The 6,331-nt window shown below is 36.9% G+C and overlaps 1 long non-coding RNA gene across 1 annotated transcript; it reads right to left on the bottom strand.

Moving 5' to 3' along the window:
• Nucleotides 1–402: 402 nt before the first annotated feature.
• On the bottom strand, nt 403–6,090 carry LOC121217065 (uncharacterized). Its single transcript, XR_005913288.1, has 2 exons — nt 5,503–6,090; nt 403–717 (listed from the first exon to the last, which is right to left on the bottom strand). It is a non-coding gene; the product is annotated as an uncharacterized lncRNA (long non-coding RNA).
• Between the last annotated feature and the right edge of the window lie 241 nt (nt 6,091–6,331).

The raw sequence follows: 6,331 nt of genomic DNA, 5'->3' as shown, positions 1-6,331 counted from the left end.
ATGCAAGACTGCAATTTAGATTCACAATTCTACCCATCTAAAACTAATAATTTTGCCTACCACCATCTTATCTTAGTGTATCATCTAAATAAATTTTGCTACAACCCATAAAACTGTGCATTCGATAATAAGTTGGTTATCTTCTAAACTGATTTAGTGAAATCTGAAAGCCTTCCAGTTGCAGAGAAATGAAATCTCAAAAGAATTGCTAGATAGCTTAGCCAAATTTCGGGGATGTGGTCTTGATGGGAGCCCAGATATCGGCACCATTGCTTCGAGCAAGTCCAACAGTACAAGAGATTGGAACAAGACATAAACCTCGGTTTCTCAGGTTGTAATGCATCCTGGAAAATAAAAACTAATCCCATCCAAATCCACCCGTAACTTTTGAACACACAAATCAAACCGAATCAGTTCTATAAATAGAGATGACTGGGGTCTAAATGTTGGATACAAGTATAGGTCTGGAATGTCTGTTGGACATGGGAGTAGGATTGTACTTGAAGAAAAATGAATAGTCTAAACAACTTAGAGGGTTTGAAATAAGAAGGCAGTTCATTTTATTCCTAAAATGGTGTTTTTATCTCCATTGTTTTCAAGAAGCATGTTATTTGAAACACTTTTTATCTTCCTGGGAAGATTCTAGTTGGATCATCATGTTGTTTGTACCTGCATATTTTTTGTTGGTGTGGTTTGGAGATATGGAGCACTCAACACCTGTAAACACCACCCAAAAACACAAAAAGCCAAGAAGTTCAAAGTTAAAATTGCCATTTATATATGAAAGTTTCTCGACATACAATTAGCAATAATGAATAAACAAAAAAATGAAGGAAGAAAGGTTTTTGATGGAACATGCACTTACAAGCATCACGGAAATGAATCCATTATATACTACAAAGTCATCACTCCGCACTTGATCATCTCCATTAATAATGTTTCATGATCTTTTCAAGAAAAAAATAATGCAGTTCTTTAATATTGACTCTCCTTTTTTATTTTCTTTGATATTCAATTTTTGTTTATTATACAGGTCAAAATTGAAATATAGAAGCTTAAGAGGAAAAGGGCAAATGATGCATTTTAGTTGAAATTAATGAAACGGTGTGCAACGAGCCTTAATGAAAACGGAGTGTTTTGGTTGAAAGTCTGTACCGTTAAATTGTTTTTATTTCTTTTCTTTCTGTAAAAGACGGCTCAACGATTTAGAGATGTGTGAAAAGTTTTTGATTGAACACCGATAAAATTCAGCATGCCCCAAAAAATTACGGATTCCACGCAGCGAGGACCGGGGTGGAAGTTTTTCAATAACTTCAATTTTTGCCTGGTCAACCTCTAATCCTCTTTTGGAGAACCGATGTCCTAGGACAATGCCCTCCATAACCATGAAATGACACTTTTTCCAATTCAAAACTAAATTTGTTTCCTCACATCGTTCAAGCACCTTCTCAAGGGTTCCCAAACATTCAATGAATGAGTCTCCATATACTGAAAAGTTATCCACAAATATGTCCAACCCTTCCTCGATCATATCAGCAAAAATAGAGGTCATACACCTCATGAATTGGCGGGAGCATTACATAACCCAAAAGGCATCCTTCGGAAGGCATAAGTATCGAATGGGCGGGTGAATATGGTTTTTTCTTGATCATCCGAGTGAATTGGGAATTTGATGATATCCAAAATACTCATCTAAGAAACAATAAAACTCTCATCGCTAGTCTATCTAACATCTAATCAATGAATGACAAAGGGAAATGATCCTTTTCTTGTAGCATCATTAAGCTTCTAATAATCAATGCATACGTACCACCCAGTCACAGTTTTAGTCGGTATGAGCTCATCTTTTTCGTTTCCCACAGTTATCCCTCTTTTTTTTTTTAGAACACAATGTATGGGACTTACCCAATCATTACCAGAAAAAGCGTAGACAATACCAACTTCCAACCACTTCGTGAGCTCCTTCTTCACGACTTTTTTCATTGTCGGGTTGAGGCGCCACTGTGCATCTAAAATAAGCTTTTTTCCCTCTTCTAAGAATATTTTATGTTGGCAAAAGGATGAGCTTATTTCCTTAATATCATCAATCATCCACCCAATCGCCTTTTTATGTGCTTTCAACACATGAAGGAGTGGAGCTTCTCTTTCTGCCCCTAAATTGGCAGAGATAATTACAAGTAAGGTGTTGTGTTCTCTCAAATCACATGGGGTGAAAGGCTGTAAAATCATAGCTCAACTATGGCAACCAACAGAGTCCGCCAAAACATTAAACGTGGGGTAGTCTGCTAGGACATTAAACACGAGGTAGACCGCCATGACGGTAATTATGAAAAATCACACATATGGAAAAATGAGTTAGAAGAATAATGCAAGTGTTGGTAAGTGGATTCTGAGGAATTTTCCAAACAAGGCAGAAGAATAATGCAAGTGTTGTAGAAAAAGGGAAATAGTTCGCCAAGACAATGATCATGGAAGCCAATAGGGCATATGGTGATAACCCAGCTAAGATCTATTAGGGGAATGAGGTGTCGTTAATGCCTTGTCTATGGGTAATGAAAAGGTAATTATCTGTAGTTCGCGGTAATGATCCACCACTAAGAACCACCAAGTAGTGTTAAAAAAAGCTCGGCATGTTAAAGGAAAACCTTAGAAGGTTAATGGGGGATACACTCTCGATATAAGGTTTGTTAAATCATGGCTTGTGCGGGGAGGGTTAATCGCCTATACTCTGGATTGATTAAATGGAAAAGAGGTGTTAGTTACAACCGATTGACAGATAGAGGTACTAAAAAGGACTAACCGAGTGACAGGTTTTTTTGTTAAGAGTGTTATTCTTTAAGGGGAAACTATTGAAAAAGCGTCAGCCAAAGGGTTAGTTCCGTAGGGAACCATTACATAAGAGAAATGGTAAACTGCAATGATCACTCTGATGACAACCTGCAAGATACTATAAGCTAGAGTGACTCACTTCAGACGAACATGTTACACCTAAACGCAAGGTAACGCAAATAAGGCGGGTCACGAGGAAGTAATCTGGACACTATATCGATCAAGTGGTACTTCATCCGCTAGTGATGGATGGGACCGCATTAGCTAACCCGACAGATAAGAAGTCAACAAGTCCTTCAGGACTATAGTGAGAAGAAATAGTTAATCTGAAACTAGTCAGTATTGGATTGTTCACCAAAGGAGAGCGTATCCAAGGGTTTCTCAAGACGGAAGTCTATTAGAGCAACCACTTAAGTACATGATGGGAAAGAGGAACCATACTGGTAAATGACCATTAAACCTTGCAATTAAGTATTTAACATAAAAACCTTGAACAGACTAATATCTGGAATAGAGGCTGGATGGAAGAAAGAATACATGTGGGGAAAGGTCAGGGTCCGTAACTATGACGAAACCTCTGTAAAATTAGCAAAACTGGTCAAATAGTCGTAGGATCAATAAGGGGAAGATGTCTTAGCAGTTTATACGCCAATAGATAACTTCAAAAAAAAGAGAGTAGAAGACTGCCACCTTAGGTTAAGAGGGATGATCTTAAGATGATCAAGGAGTTAAACGTGTTCAGTTTCTTTTTATTCTACCCCTACAGAACCGGGGGCTATTCTGTGTATTGTAGTAAAGAAACTCAATAAGATCTTCTGAACTCACTAAGTCAGACCGTGTTAGATTAAGAATAATTTCCAGTAAGGCGCCATGCACATATGAAGGGGTTACCTTAAGAGGATTTTCCTCGGGACCGAATAAATTGTAACAAAATAGTTTCTCTTAGAAGCCCGAATTTTGAGCTAGTAATCTTTTAATTTAATTCAAGGTTTCTGTTGTAAGTATACTTATTAAAAAGTAATAAAGTATATCTTAGAATAGTTAAGTCTAATAGTTGCGATTAAGACCAACCCAATTCAATTGTGACATTCAATACCCGGATTTATAGATTGGGTCGGGTAAGGTTGTTATCGTTCGCCAAGGACTATCTTGAAGAAAAAGATGTTTGCAAGGACTAGCGAATGAATAAGGATGTCCGTTGGGGCTATCTAACATTAAAAATTTCGCTAAGGACTATATTATAAAGGGGAAGTCCGCCCTACTTGATCTAGCGATGAGGTAGTCTACTAAGAAATATTGGTGGTTGGGAAGTCCATTAGGACTATTTGTTTCTGGAAACATCTATCGAATGGTTTGAAGTGGGAAAGTCTCGTGGGACTATCTTGCAAGTACAATTCTGCAAGGGAAACGTGGTGCTTAAACTATTCGCCAAAACTTATAGTTCGAAGGCCACATACAAGGATGTAAGTAAATGGGTTTTTCCTCTTAAAGGGTATATACGCAAACTAGCTATAAAAGGTAAACATCAAGATAATGTAGTAAGTCGCTTTTGAGTTCAATGTGGAAGGAAATGATCAGGGTAAGAATCTGCCATTGTGGCAAGATACCTGCAAGTCTGCCAAAGGTAGTCACCAATTCACATATTTGCTTACATGGTTATCCTTTGTTAAGTCAAATCAGAAAGGTAATATGAAAGTCTAAGATAAAGCTAGACAAAGTCAAGTTTTAGGAAGGGGTGTCTACAATAGCATGATTGCAACTAAGTTAGCCTGATATACTCACCAATGACTTGATCAAGAGGAATGTATGGGCGTCATCTACACCAGTCAGACTGCGGAACCCCTTATGAAACCCAGAGAGTTAATCATGTGCATTAGTTTTCTTTATTACCCAAGACTACGAAAGTCACTTATGAACACTATTGTAAAGATCCTCACTAAGTCAACATGAACTTCTGGGTATTTTTCCTTACTTGCAGGTACACGGAATGACTTGTGAATTGTGTGGAAGGACAACCCAAACATCGTCAATTCCATGCAAATGGCGTTGCAACGGTATCATGCATATAGAGAGGCACCATAAAGGCTATGCCTCGAGGGTTGAATTTAAGTCTCGAGTATAATAAAGTGTATATGTATGGGCCTAGTAAGGCAAAATGATTGTAAAAACCTTAGAAATTGTAAGAAGTTTATTTGTAGTTATATTTTGAAACCTGTTGATAATTAAAGAGATTAGAGTAAAATTATGTGGTAAATATGGATTAATTTTGACGTTGTTTAAATTGTTAATAAATCAAGTTAGAAAGATTGTTAAGTAACTTGGGTAATTTGTGACACTTGGTACTCGGATCCAGCGATCAGTTCGGATATAGAGTGTTACAACCAACTTATGATAGTTTATTGTATTTAGATAAAAGATAATGCAAGTTTTGTCTAATACCTATGAACTTACTGAGCATCTTATATGCTTACTTAGATTGTCTTCTCTTTTCCTTATAGATTTTTACCTTGGGGAACTCATCAAGTCAGATCATCTCAAAGCTCACACTATCACTAAACCGATAGTTATTTGATCATTTTGAGTGTAGGGTTGTGGCATGTATATAAATAGAAATCTAGAACGCTAGCCGAAACGAGCAACTTTCTACATCTAAAGTGGCGGCGGAAGCATTACCGATAATGGAAATAAGCAAAACCCATGTTGATAACAAACCGTGTTACGCGGACTACAAGGAGCAATTTGAGTAGGGGGCAAAGTTCATAACATGCCTTTGTGATCATCTGTTCCATTTCATTTGCGTACTCCCATGGCTTCATTTATGAAACATGTGCCTCGTTTTTTACCACAAATTACCTACCGCCATTGACAGTGATGAAGTAGCTAAATTGGTCGTGTGTATTCAAATTTAGATGAGACTTCAGTTGGGTTGACTATTTGAGATTACCCAGTGGAGGGTTCGTGGTGGATAGGTTTCAAGGAGGAATTAGAGGAGACGAAGAGAATAGATATTTCTTGATGGTTTACACAGAGGTGGACGGTGATTTTAGCGGTGAGGGTTGCCACAAAGGGTTTCATGGCTGAGTCGAAGTCATAACGGAAGGCAAAGAAAAGGGGTTTTCAGAAGATTTTTGGGGAAACAGTTTTGGGTATTGCAGTGGTTCAAGTTCTTCTAATTCTAAGTTAATTTCAAGGTATTTTTAAACTCTAGATTATGTAATCTCAAGTCATTTGTAAATATTAAGGAAAAATAAAAATAGATTCTATCAGTTCATCATATTTTTTTGCCTAGAACAAAATATTTTTTAGAATTGAAAGTAATCCAATAAAAAGAATGAAAAAGAAAGAAAGAATAAGGAAAGGGGAAATTTAAAAAATAAGAAATAAAAATAAATGAGTTTAATGGTGGAAGAGTAAATTTAATGGTGGACTGATGAATTTGATCAATTTTATTAAATAGGAACAACCTAATTTTAGAGTGATTAACTAGGTAGTTTATTCCTTT

Source organism: Gossypium hirsutum, chromosome D05 (genome assembly GCF_007990345.1).
Source record: "Gossypium hirsutum isolate 1008001.06 chromosome D05, Gossypium_hirsutum_v2.1, whole genome shotgun sequence".
NCBI lineage: Eukaryota > Viridiplantae > Streptophyta > Magnoliopsida > Malvales > Malvaceae > Gossypium > Gossypium hirsutum.
Note: the sequence above shows the minus strand (reverse complement) of the source record. Positions and strands in the feature narration are given on the sequence as shown.